Below are 13,532 nucleotides of genomic sequence, written 5' to 3' on the forward strand. Positions count from 1 at the left end.
TTCCATAAAAGACAATTGTATTCATGTCCACTCTTTGGCTGGCCCTTTTTCAAATGTGGTCAAAAAAGCAAAAGTGAGATAGGATGGAGTTTTCCAAGTGGGTTGTTTGACTTTGTATTTGGAGCAGTGGGAATTCTTTATATAGTCTGGAGACCAGTCTTTGTCAGGTATTAGTTTTGCAAATATTTTCTCCCATCCTCTGGATTGTTGATTGTCTTAACAGTGTCTTTTTAAGAACAGACATTTCGAATTTCAATGAAGTCGAATTTCTCTATTTATTTTCTTAGAACTAAGAAGTCTTTGCCTGTCCCTAGGTCAGAAGATATTTTCCTTTGTTTTCCTCTAAAACTTCACGGTTTTAGCTTTCACATTTAAATCTATGGTGCACTGTAAATTAATTTTTGTACATGATGTAACATAGGATTCATTTTTGCCGCGTGGATGTCTGGTTATTATAGCATCATTTGTTGAAAAGACTTTCCTTTGTTTGTTGAGTTGCTTTGGCAACTTTGTAAAAAGATGGCATATAAAGTGCGTAGTTGACTTGTGCCTCTCTCGGAGAAAGCAGGGTAGGCGCAGACCCTCGGTGGGGGTTTGGCATTGGGCCGTGCAAGGAGCCCCTTCACCCCAGGACTGACTCCTTGGCTCAGGCCCACCAAGGCGGGGCTGCGCCGCGGCCCGGCACCCCTGGGGCTTCGCATTTAGACGAAGACATGGAGGGCCTCCGGCCGGGGGTCTCCGCCCAGGTATCCTTAGCTGCCTGGGTCGCTGTCCACCTGAGGCCGCGCTGACAAACCCGGCCGGAGGATCTGGCCTGGTCCCTAGCCGGCCTCCTGGCCCTCCCGCGATCCTCAGTGGTCCCCGAGGCGCGGAGCGGAAGCCCTCAGCTCAGCAGGCTCCCCCACTTCAGGGGCGCCCCCAGAACCCTCCGGTCCGGAGTGGCCCTGGCACTTGGCCCTCCCCACCGCCTCCGTCCCCTGAGCACCCGCAGGTGGGCGGGTGTTGGGCTCCGAGCCTGCGCCCCTCCCCCTCCCTCTCCCTCCCCCACCCTTCCCTTCCCGTCCTCCTCCCTGCCTTGCCCCTTCCCCCTCCCCGCGATTTCCCTCCCCGACGCCGCCCGCTCCGCGTCTAGCGACCCCCATCTCCCCTTCCTGCACCCTCTCCCCGCCCCTCCAGGCCGCGCCCCGACGGACCCCTGCTGCACCTTCCCGGGCCGGGGCCAGCTTCGGTCTCGGTTGCCTCTTAAGCACGCCAGGTAGTGGGCAGTTCTAACTCTTGTGAGACTTTAATTTTTACAGGTCTTCAAAGCACAAAGGGAACACAAGGTTACTTTTGTTTCTAAATAGAGTAAAGCGCCTCCTGGCTTGCACTTAACCACTGTGGCCCACTGACCCCTATCTTGTTTTTCCGGTATCTTGAGACATTTTGCTACTTCATCATTCTAGGAATGTTACCCAGCCAAACTTGGGTCCGCTGGCAGGCTCCCAGTAAAGACAACCTACTGACACCCGGTGGTGAAGGAAAGTGCAGCATTTATTGTCAGGCGCCATACAAGGAGTCTGGGACAGCTAGTGCTGAAAGAGTCCGAACTCCCAGTGGGCTTCAGGGAAGCCTTTTTAGAGGCCAGGTGTGGGAGGGGAGTCCCAGGGTGTGTGATCAGCTCATGCACAGTTCTCTGATAGGTTGATGGTGAGGAAACAGGGTGGTGTCACAGGGATTAACAGTATCCTTAGGCTCCAGGAGTCCTGGGGCTCATGGTCAGCAAGTAGTTAACATCTGCCTTTTGGCGGGGGATTTAGCATCTGTAAGACTGCTCTGGAAATGTGTGTCAGATACTGTTATCTAGGTACTTCAGAGAGGAGCTAAAGCAGAGGATATGGGGGAAGGCACCATAGGGTCCTGCTTGGTTACAGGAATTATTTCGTCATGACTCATCAACTATTACCAACTATGCCCACAATGACTAAACTAGTAAGAAAACGGAAGAATGATGGCATCACCTGGAAGGATGACGCTGCTTCTTCAGTTTCCCACGGGGCCTCGGAAGTATCAGCCTCTTTCTGCAGACAACACTCTGTGGCTGCATTTTGCTCTACTTAACACAGTGGAGGGTCCGGAATCTCCCATTTGCTGCCCTCAGTGCAAAGAGAAGAAACAGGGGAAGCAAGCGCATCAGAAGATGAAAAGGAACAGAGCAGTCCTGGGCCCCAGCGACGGTGGGAGGAATGGTCATCAGGTGACCACATCCCAGTATTTTGCCACCAGCACCTGGACCATCTCACACGACTGAAAGGACCCAGGACAGTACTGTTTCATCTTCAGTGATGTCTGTGCCTTTAAAAAAAATATATATATATATATATATTTATTTATTTTGGCTGCACTGGGTCTTAGCTGTGGCACGCGGGGACTTCATTGCGGCATGTGAGCTCTTAGTTGAGGCATGCATGCGGGATCTAGTTCCCCAACCAGGGATCACACCTGAGCCACCTGCATTGGAAGTGCAGTCTTACCCACTGGACTGCCAGGGAAGTTCTGATGTCTGTGCTTTAAAACCGCTTGATAAAAGTACAAAGAGGTTTTCTGTTTAAATTCCTATTAAAATTTCTAAAAAAGAATTTTATTATCCTTTTATTTTTACTTTTGTGAATTATTTGTGTTGACTAAAAAATTATTCACAACCTAAAAGTTGAGAGTTATGTTTTATTCTATGGGAATTTTTAGGACGTCAAGCCCGGAGGCAGCATCTCAAGTAACCCTGAGAGAATTGCTCCGAAGAGGCAAGGGGGGCAGCCAGGTTATATAGAAGTTTTGCAACCAAGGGCAGGTAGTAGGAACAAAAGATTACTATTAATTAAAGAAAACTAGATACCTCAAGTTCAGGAATTTAGCGCTTTTCTATGTATGGGAAGATGCAAGAGTCTGGGCTCACTGAAATCATTTCTTTGATATGCATCTTAGCTATGGGGGCCAGTATCCTGTGTTTTCACAACCTGGGTTTCCTTAGGCCTCACCGGCTCACGTTGGAGGGCTGCAATTGCTGATGACTGTGACATCCTTTGTTTACTGATATGACAGGTAATATTCCATTTATTATTTGTAATCTGAATTAAAATACAAAAAGTAAAAGGGGACCATTGTCTGTTTCCTGTCATACTGGGGTGAGGACTGCCCTCAGCTCCCAGGGCTGTGCTGGGTGGGTGGAATCCCAGCCCTGCAGGCCCTTTCCCTCTGGGACCACGGGGTGGGAAATGGAGGTGGGGGACAGGAGGATGAGAGAGTGGTGAGAAGGATGGGGAGGAGGTGTTTGCCTGAAAAAGCTGAGAGGGGTGAGGTTGGGGGGAAGAGTCCAGGGCCGGGGTGGGGGGCATCATAGGAGGGGGACCAGGTGCATGTGTGTAGCAGGTGTATGTGGGGGAGGAGCACACTGTGTGTTTTTGTTTGGGGGCAGACTGGGCAGGCGTCCCTGGGCCTGAGACCGTTCCAGGAACCAGCATGTGTGCTGGGATGTGGGGCTCCTGCCTCTACAAGAGCTTCCTTTCCTATATTTCCAGTGTGTTCTGAATCATCATCCCAGGCTGCTTATTTTGACAAGTAGCTTCCCATGAAATACCTGACTCAGCGGATCTGTGTTCGTAAGCCAGGCCAGCATCCACCAGGAAGGTGGGGTGGGGAGCGTCTCTGAGTGTGCCCCCAGCTGTTATCTCCAGATAACAGGGCACTGTGCACCCCCCAGGGCAGGGAGCAGTGTGTAGACTGGTCTGGGGGCAGGAGTGAAGGGCGTGGAATGAGAGGTACCTTTGAGGCCCTGTGAGCGTGGCAGAGGCTCCTGGACGCTGGTCAAAGTGGTGGAAAAAGATTTGATTCTGTAACTCTGCCAGTAGGGAAGGAGCTGAGCTCCATTCCAGATCTGTGCAGAGATGATGGGATGTTTTAAAGGAAAAATGAGGAAGTAGGGAGGGGGATGGCTCAGTAGAGTCAGAGAAGTGGAAAATTGCAAAAGTGGGAAGGGGCTTGGTCCCTGTGAAGCCTACCTGGGCTTGCTAACTGGTGCTTATCAGAGCTAGACTCCTGCCCTCCCACAGACGCTGGGAGATGGGGCTGTGTCTTATGGTGTTGGCCAGAAGCCCCCTCCACGGTCAGATGAGGAGGAGAGGTCAAAGGCAAGAGTCTGGTGCCCTGGAGCAGGATGTCTGGGAAGGAACAGTGAAAAGCCCACTCTGCAGAATACCTGCTGCAGCCACCATGGGGAAAGGTCTTTATTTCACTCATGAAGGTGATGGGCCTAGAGGTCTGGGAGTTGGTACTGAAAGAGAGAGGCCTCCCCACGCTGTTGTAAGACCCTTGACATTGTGACAGACCTTAGCTCAGGACTTCACAATGATAGAAGTTTTCATGCCTAGACCCATCCCCAGGGCAAGGAAGCCCTGGGCAACCTCAGACCCTCTCAGCTTCGGGGACATTAAAATCCCCAAATGCCATTCAAGGAACCAAGCTGAGGGCAAAAGCTGAGGGGTGGTTCAGAGGAGCAGATGCTCCAGGAGGAGGCAGTTAGAAGTTTAGAGGAAAGGAGGGGCCCAAAGGGCAGGCTGGCAGAAGGGCAGGTAGAGGTCAAGGGGGCAGGAACAGCTGGATTCCATGAGAGCAGCCTCTAGCCTGGATGAAGTAGGTGTCCTGGGAGGGAAGCAGACACCCCTCATCGTGGAGCCAAACACACCTTGCCGGTCCCTCCTTTCAGGCTGGTCTGGGGGCCACCAGTCGCTAAAGCTGCATTCACAAATTGTGGCGCTGTCCCTGAGCCTGGAGCCCGGAGCCTGGTCCAGGCTGGGCTCGGGCCCCTGCAGAGATTTTGGTGAAACGAACAGTGTTGCCCATGCCCCACACCTCCAGACCTCAACATCGGCTGCGGTTGGACCGTCCAGCCAGTCTGAGGGGTGAGGTGCCCTCCACCTGGCTGGCTGCGTCCTCACACCTCTCCTGGTAGGCGGTGGTGGCCACAGGTCCTGTGCTGATGGCCACGGGTCTCGGCTGCTGGGAGCTGTGGTCCCCCTTGCCTGTTTTTCTTGCTGAGTTCATCTCTGTAAGCAAGACGTCGCGTGTGAGGGGTCTGATCCGCACAGCATCGCCAACCCTGTATTACAGATTTCTGAGACTTGCTAAGTCACAGGTGAAACTTGACAGCTGCCCTTTGCTTTTCTTTAATTGTGGGTGAGCGTTTTCATGTGTGTCTACGTCAGCTGTTACCTTGTTTGCGACCTGCCTGCTCCTTCCTCTCGTTCTTACCCATTTCCGGAGAGCTCTTTCCCACGAAGAAAATTGGCTCCGTGCCCTCTGTCCCTCTAGCTCCCCAAATCATTGACTTGGGGTGTGAGCCCTGCTGGTCCAGATAACCCCAGCCTCTCGGGTTGATAGTTAAAGTTCCTAAACCCTAGACCCCCAAACCATCAGGAACATTGTGGGGATGATCATTTCTTGGGGACAGGGGGACAGTCGGGTGAGAACAGACTGGTTTGTGACCAGTGCCTAGCCCACTAGGGAAGTCGTCTTGAGGCTGGGGGACTCCATCTCTTGTCAAAGGCCCCTGCCACCTCTGGGTCTCAGTTTCCCCATCTGTCAATGAGGAGCTGAACTCTAGGAACTTGGTGCTCCCTTCCAGGTCTGGTGTGTCAAGCCAGGAACACTAGCTGGGCTGGCTCCCTGCCCTGTCCCCGTCCTGCCGCCAGAGGGCAGGAGGCTCTGCTCTCTGCATCGCTCCGAGGGGTGGCAGCTGACAGTGCTTGGACCCAGATCGGTTAGGGCTCCACGGGCTCCACAGTGCCCACAGGGGCTGGGGACCCCGCTTAGAACCTGCCTGACCACCATGCTGTGCCAGGCTGGGTGCTAGGACATCATCTGGGAGCTCGTCACCTGCAGGCAGTAAAGGCCCTTGAAGGCAGCCAGGGGCCAGCTCTGAGGATTCCAGCAGACAGCAAAGAGGGTGGGTCGCAGGCAGGCCAGGGGCCGGTGAAGGTGTGGGTGTGTGTGCAGGATGTGCCATGGACACAGCAGCTCCTCAGGGCCCCACTCCTTGCTCAGACCCTGCCTTTGGCTCCAGAGGAAGTGGATGGAGAAGCCTTAGGTCTCACAGAACCAGCAAGGGGTTCTGGGGGCAATGGGAGGATAGCCAGCTGAGATGATGGGAAGGGAGGGGCCAGGACATGCAGGCCCAGCTGGACCTCCCAGCTACAGGCACACAGAATGGACTGGGTGGGGCCATCAGGGTTCGGCTCAGACACCAGGGGGCAGAAATGGGGAATCTTGGGGGCAGATCTGAGCTCAGAGCAGGCTGTCTGGGTGAAGAGGGAGGAGGTGACAGCAGCAGGGAACCAGAAGAGAAATGGACGAGTTGGGAGGGGCAGTGCAAGCTGGCAGGTCTTGGAGCCCTGGCGCTGGAACGGACAAAGGGGTCCAGACAGGGGTCCAACATACTTGAGGTCGACCTGGGAGACATACAATGTCCTGGAAGGGGATGAGAGAGGCAGCCCCCCTTGTAAGTGGCCCAGCTACAGACAAGAAGATGTGACCGACCATGTCACAAGAGAGCCCTCCCAGGCTCAGTGACCAGGACCAGATGTTCTTTCTGATGATGCCGATGAGGTCCGAGTGAGGGGCATCAGTGAGTCGCCAGGACACCATGGCTAGAGGATCATAGGAACACAGCCAATTTTGGGGGGCTGACCACTGTTCTCCAGCCCTGTAGCTTGGCAAGTGACAGCCCCTTGGCAGGGACCCAAGGAGATGGGAGACTGGGCAGGGGATCTTCCCAGCCTCTGCCTGGTCTCCCAGGAGACCCCCCACCTCTGGTGTGTGAAGACCAAAGCGTCAAGCCCAGGTGAAGAGAGACCCACTTGGGCAGAAGGTGTGTGTGTGGGGGGAAGGCAGGTAGAAGACTCTGAGGTCAAGGTAGTCGTTCTCTGGACGTGCTGAGAATAGCCTGGAACTTCTTGCTATGATGACCAGACTGCAGCCACGAAAGAAGCTGCTCCGACTTGAGCAGCACTGAATCTATGGCTAGCACAATTCCAAGAACTGCCTCAAGAGAATGGGACTCATATTATCGCTCATAATAATCTATATCTTTGAGGGCATCAAAATACTTATAGCTTGCTCTGCCCATATATGTAAGCGGGCAATTAAAATTATCAGTAAAGAGATACTACAGGCGCATGTTGACATCTTCGACTCCAAGAATACAGTGCCTTATATCAGCATGAAGAAGTTACAGAAGATGAACCTTCACCCATGATCTCATAGAAATGGAATGATGTTTGACAGTGGGGAATTGAAAGCAGCTCTTTTGCCCCTTTCCTGTTTGCCCATTTCTGTTCCCCTCCAACCTTAAAAGAACCTAATTATAGGAACGAGATCACTAGGCAATTTAACCAAACTCCTGACTTATGCTCTCCTGAATGCACACCATGGCTTGCCTAATCTGTTGATTTGTTTCCTAGATAAAAAGAATGAAGAATTGAGCAGTTAGGGACTTCCCTGGTGGTCCAGTGGTAAAGAATCTGCCTTACAATGCAGGGGGCAGGGGTTCGATCCCTGGTCAGGGAACTAAGATACCACATGCCATGGGGCAACTAAGCCTGTGCGCCACAACTGCTGAGCTCATGTGTCTCAACTGGAGAGTCCGTGTGCCGCAAACTATAGAGCCCACGCACCCTGGAGCCTGCCCGCCATAACTAGAGAGGAGCCCGTGCGCCTCAATGAAATATCCCACGTGCCTCAACAAAGATCCCACGTGCCATGACTAAGACTCAATGCAGCCAAAAATAAAATAAAATAATTAATTAATTAATAAATCTTAAGGGGGGGAAAAAAAAGAATTGAGCAGTTAAAAAATGACTACCTGCAACAGTCCCCTTAGCAATCCTATAAGCAGACCACGCAGGCAAGATAATGTCTGAAGCGTGCACACGATGGAGAATGATGCAGAATCCAACATCCTCCCTCAATGGTTCACTGAGATTCTTTCCCTTTTTTCCCCTTTAAAAACTGTCATGGCTGAGCAGAATCTTCAGAGTTGGTCTTGAGACATGAATCCACTTCTCCCCAGATTGCTGGCTTTTGTGATTAAAGCAACTTTCCTTTCTATTGATACTTGCCTCTTGAATTATTGGCTTTTGAGCTGCGAGCAGCTGAACCTGCGTTCGGTAATAGCCTGAAGGGAGCCCTCCTTCCTGGGCCATCCATCAGGGTGGGGGCTGAGGTGGGGTCCATCACCCACCCTGGCTTGGTTTTGTCCCCGGGGGGTGGGGCAGGGCATGGCCTTGTGAGGACTGAAGCCCAGGGCTTGAGTCTGAGAGAGGCAGATGCCATGCATGTGTCGGGGGCCAGGTCCAAGGAACTGTGGGAGCTCCAGGCTGAGGAGACAGGCCACCTGCTCATGGCTGTCCATCCCCAGAGAGACCAGGGAGGCTCAGGAGGCCCTGAACACCATCCACTAGAGGGCAGAATGGTCAGTCTGCAAAGGGATGACATCCCTCAGCCAGAGGACTGAGAAGGGGGAGGAGGAAGAGGGGAGGGGGAGGGGACCCAAGAGGGGGAGGGGGAGAGGGGGACTGGGAAGGGTAGGAGGCAGAGGGGAGGGCAGGAGGGTGGAAGGAGCCTCCAGGAGCTGGGGACAGGTGGGGAGGGCTGGCCAAGGGCTCCAGAGGAGGTGGGAGCAGTGCCCAGCTTGCGGGGGGTGGCTGGACCCACCAGGACTGTGGCTGCCCTGGTGGCTGGGTGGGGGCAGGGGTTCAGGGCAAGGTGCACAAGCATCCTTGGCCCATGTTGGGGCTGTGAGTTTTCATTTGCCAAGGTGGTGATGGGGGGACATTTTATTAGCTGCTGGTTCCCTGGTTTAGGTATGAAAGACAGTTGCCTGGATACAGGCACCACTTGTGCTATTGCCCTTGTGGGTGTTGGGGGCTGGGGAGGATGGGGGACTGCAGGGCTGAGCAGGGCTGGGGGCGGATGTGAGGCCGGCGGGGGAGCGAGAATTTGGTGGGGGGCACCGCAGGCCTCGCCTCTCCTTCCTGCACCCAGACAGCAGCTCCCTTCACGGCAACCACAGCCTCTGCTGGCCCGGCTGACAGGTGCCTGTGAGCAGACTGACGTTTCTGTGGCAGCTCACCTCTGCGCCTGTGGGGAGGGTCTCCTCGTGTTTACCCTTCCCCCTCGCCCAGGCCTGCAGACCTGAGAGTCCTCCATAGGGGCAGTGAGGGCAGCAGGTGGACTCATCTACAGCCCTGACCCTCGGCGTGGTGTCAGCCTGAGGCCCTCCCCTGGTGTCCCCACGCTGGCCCCATGGAGCATTGCCTCCCTCCCCCGCCCCCGGCTCCCCACATCCCCCTCGTGCAGCACCCAGGTGCCTCTTTCCAGATCTCTCTCCTGCCACCTAGGAGTGCTGGCTCCTTGGGGGAGGGGCCCCTAGTTTGTTTACCGCTGTACCCACAGCACCTAGACCTGTGCTTTGCGCAGAGTGGCCACTCGGTCAGTATTTGTTGGATGGACATAAAAGTTGTTCATTTAGAAGAACAAGAACTGCCCCTGGCTCCACCTTTGGACCCCAACCTGGTTGGGGACAACGGACATCACACGGACATCACACGGACATCTATAGGGCACAGCCGGCGTGTTCTTCAGGGGCTGAGCACCCACTGCCCCTTAATTGGGTGTCCCCTACTTGGGAAGCCAAGAACTGACCCCACTGCAATGTGGTGTATGGCAGGGCTGGAAAGTTCCTCAGTGGGGTAGGGGCTTGGGGTGGCCTTAGGCCTGATGGTCCAAGAGGCCCACAGAAGACCCTCAGGGAAGCTTCAGGATGTGGGGCTGAGTCGGGTCTGCGACCCCTCAAGCACCTGGGCCCCATCTTGCCTGCTGTACAGAAATGACCACCCACTCTGTGGCATCTAGAAGCTGTGTGTAGGTGGCTTGAGCTGGAGCTCAGGGTGGACGTATCTCCCAGAACCACCCTGGCCGGTAGGCCCAGGTGGGTTTGCTATGTGGTTCTGACACTCAGGCCTCAGCCCCTCCCAAGGCCTGGAGGGTAAGGTGTGATGTAAAACTTGGTAAAGGTGTGTAACCACGGTGGTTCAGACCCCTGTCTCCTTCCTGTGTGCTTGTGTGTCAGGTGGCCTCAGGCTGGCCCAGAGCATCTCTGGGGCCTGGCTAAGAGGAAGTTGGGCTGGGGATACATTTAGTTGGTTAGTAGGTCTACTTATGAATGTGCAGTGGCTTCAAGATCTATGAAGATTTTGCTATGTATCTGGGAGAGGGATGGTGCACTGAGGGTGAATGGTACTCCCCAAAATTCATGTCCACCCAGGACCTGTGAATGGGACCTTATTTGGAGACAGGGTCTTTGCAGATGTAGTCAAGTTAAAAGGAGACCATCCTGAATGGCCTTAATCCCATTATGACTGGTGTCCTTATAAGAAGAGAGAAATTTGGATACAGGGAGAAGGCCATGTGGTAATGATCTTGGAGAGGCAGCAGTGAGAGGTGGCTTGAAGCGAGATCTTAGTTCCCTGCCCAGGAATTGAACCTGGATAACCTGTATGAAAACCCTAGCCACTATACCACCAGGGGCTAGAGGCTGAGAAGCAAAACTCCCCCGGCCCTTGCCCCCATTGAGAAAATGCATTTCTCAAGGAGGCAAAAACTATAAAAACAGGTACAAAGTTTACTATTAAAGACAGTACAACAAGTGGGAGAGCACCCAGAGAAGCAGTTTGTTTAGTTAAGACAGAAGCAAGGCAGAGATACACACGCAGAGAAAAAGGGTGTGGGCATCCCCCCTAAGGAAGGGAGCACAGTAAAGAGGCAGTTAAATCATTTATACAGGGCAGTTCTTCCCGGGCTTTGTTTACCTTTGACCCATCATCTGGTTGCCTTTTCCACACCTGACGCCCTAGGATCCTCCCCAACATAAGTGTGCAACATTTTTCCAAGATGGATTCCAGACCAGAGGCCTATGGGGGGCCTTGGCATCACCTATTATGGGGTGCTGCCCCCTCCTCTTTGACCCCCAAGGAGCCTTTCTGCGCATATGCAATGTCTCCCTTGCCCCAAGGATGGGAAATATATGACCTCTTGATCTTTTACTTAAACAGGGTTTAGCCCCTCTCTGTTCCTGCCGTGACTTTTATCTTAAACTGTCGTGGCTTATTTACCCTGTTTCTGCTGTTACTTCTATTTTTTTTTTTTTTTTTTTTTGCGGTACGCGGGCCTCTCACTGTTGTGGCCTCTTCTGTTGCGGAGCACAGGCTCCGGACGCGCAGGCTCAGCAGCCATGACTCACGGGCCCAGCCGCTCCGCGGCACGTGGGATCCTCCTGGACCAGGGCACGAACCCGTGTCCCCTGCATCGGCAGGCGGACTTTCAACCACTGCGCCGCCAGGGAAGCCCGTTACTTCTATTTTGAAGTGCAAACAGGAGGCTGGTCGTGAGTGTCCAGCCTGAAGCCCATCTTTCTCTTGCCCCAAAGAATGTAAACAGGAGGCCAGCTGTAAATGTCTAGCCTGGAGCCCATCTATCTCCTGTCTCAGTGACAGGGGCAGAGAGCGGAGTGATGCGGCCGCAAGCCCAGCAAGCACACATCACTGACACCACCAGGAGCTGGGAGAAGCCTGGAGCAGAGTCTCCCTCGGAGCCTCCAGAAGGAACCAACCCTACCTTGGTTTTGTACTTCTGGCCTCCAGAATTGTGAAAAAATTAATTTCAGTTGTTTTAAACAACCAGACTTGTAATTCATTACGGACTGCACGGGAAACTAAGACAGGTTTCTTCCCTGCACGTCCCCACCCCCCACCCCCGCCCCCAGCTCCTGGGCCGGCTCTCTGGCTTCATGACAGGAAAGTTTGGGGCAAGGGGTGGGGGACGGAGGGAGCCTGTGACTTTCCGTGCCTGGCAGTGCCAGGTGAGGTGTGTAAAACGTGAGGTTGTTGGCAGAGGCCTTGGTGCTCATCCACGCCGGTCAAAACCTGGTTCACCTCCTGGACTGCCCTCCGTGATGCAGCCCGACCCAATTACGACAGCACCGTCCCCCCTCCCTTTTTCTTCTGGTACGAGACTCTTGAAAAATAGAATGTTCTGAAATCCCTGTGTTTGTAGGGAGCCAAGGCACTTGTTCTGCCTCTCCAGCTGGCCAAGCACATCCTGATCCACCGGTGTTTTCAGAAGGATGGTATTTCCCTGTGTTGTTGTTGTTGTTGTTTTTAATATTTATTTATTTATTTGGCTGCGCTGGGTCTTAGTTGCTGCATGTGGGATCTTTAGCTGCACCATGCAGGCTCTTAGTTGTGGCATGTGGAATCTAGTTCCCTGACCAAGGATCAAACCCAGGTCCCCTGCATTGGGAGCGCGGAGTCTTAACCACTGGACCACCAGGGAATTCCCTCTCTGGATTCTTTTGTGGTCATATCAAGAGGCCACCAAAGGGTAGGCAGTGAAATTATGGAGCATAAAATAGAATTGTTAATGATGGTCATTAATTTAAAAATATTGTTATTTCCTTTTATATTTTGGATGCTTTTTAAAATTTGTGGTTTCCTTTTTTTGTTCTAAATAAACATTTGCTTTGGACCTGGTTTTGCACCGGTGATTTCGTGTTTATTTCCTTGGAGAGCCCCTCTTGGTGCGCATGAGCTCAGGCTCCCCTGGGCTGCACCCCTGCCCACGCCTCGGAGTGAGCCTCTCTGCCGCACCCTGGGGCGAGCCTGAGGTGGTACAGGGGGGTGGCCACATGGCCTTCAGGCTGGGTCCCTGACAGAGGCCCCTCCAGATCGTCCAGGATAACTCACAACCTGCCCCTCCTCAGAAGCCCAAGGCTGAGTTTGTCCCAGGCGTGTCTAGTTAGGATAAAACGTGCACTGCTGTTTTGTGTGTGTGTGTTTGTAGCTCACGTCAACAGCGTTGGGCCTGAAGACCTCATTCTGCTTCTATTTCTGCTCAGCTCCTCTTGATAGTAAATGATCATTTTGTAAAGTTTCACATATGGTGTACAGTCATGTCTATTTTCTGTTCCATGAGTGTGGGATTTCACATTAACCAACAGCATGGTTCAGATCTGAAGGAGCAAATTGAAATCTCAGGCTTAATTGGTTGATTGATCTATTTCTCACAGTGGTTATGTCCTTCCTATTCTTATGTATTTTGCTATTTTTAGATTCATGGGTTCACACTGGTTATTTGTTTTTGTTCTATTGTTGCTTTGCCAGTATTACTATTTGGCCAGAAGGTAGGATTGATAACTCCAGCTTTCTTGTGGTTCATGTTTGCTTTTTATATGTTTTCCATTCTTTTCCTTCCAACCCGTGGTGTCCTATTGTTCCTATTGTCCTTTGCAGACAATATAGTATTGAATCTTTTCTTTTAAATACAGTTTGAGACTATCTTTTTTTTTTTTGCGTTACGTGGGCCTCTCCCGTTGCGGAGCACAGGCTCCGGACGCGCAGGCTCAGCGGCCATGGCTCACGGACCCAGCCGCTCCGTGGCATGTGGGA

Source organism: Orcinus orca, chromosome 19 (assembly GCF_937001465.1).
Source record: "Orcinus orca chromosome 19, mOrcOrc1.1, whole genome shotgun sequence".
Classification (NCBI taxonomy): domain Eukaryota; kingdom Metazoa; phylum Chordata; class Mammalia; order Artiodactyla; family Delphinidae; genus Orcinus; species Orcinus orca.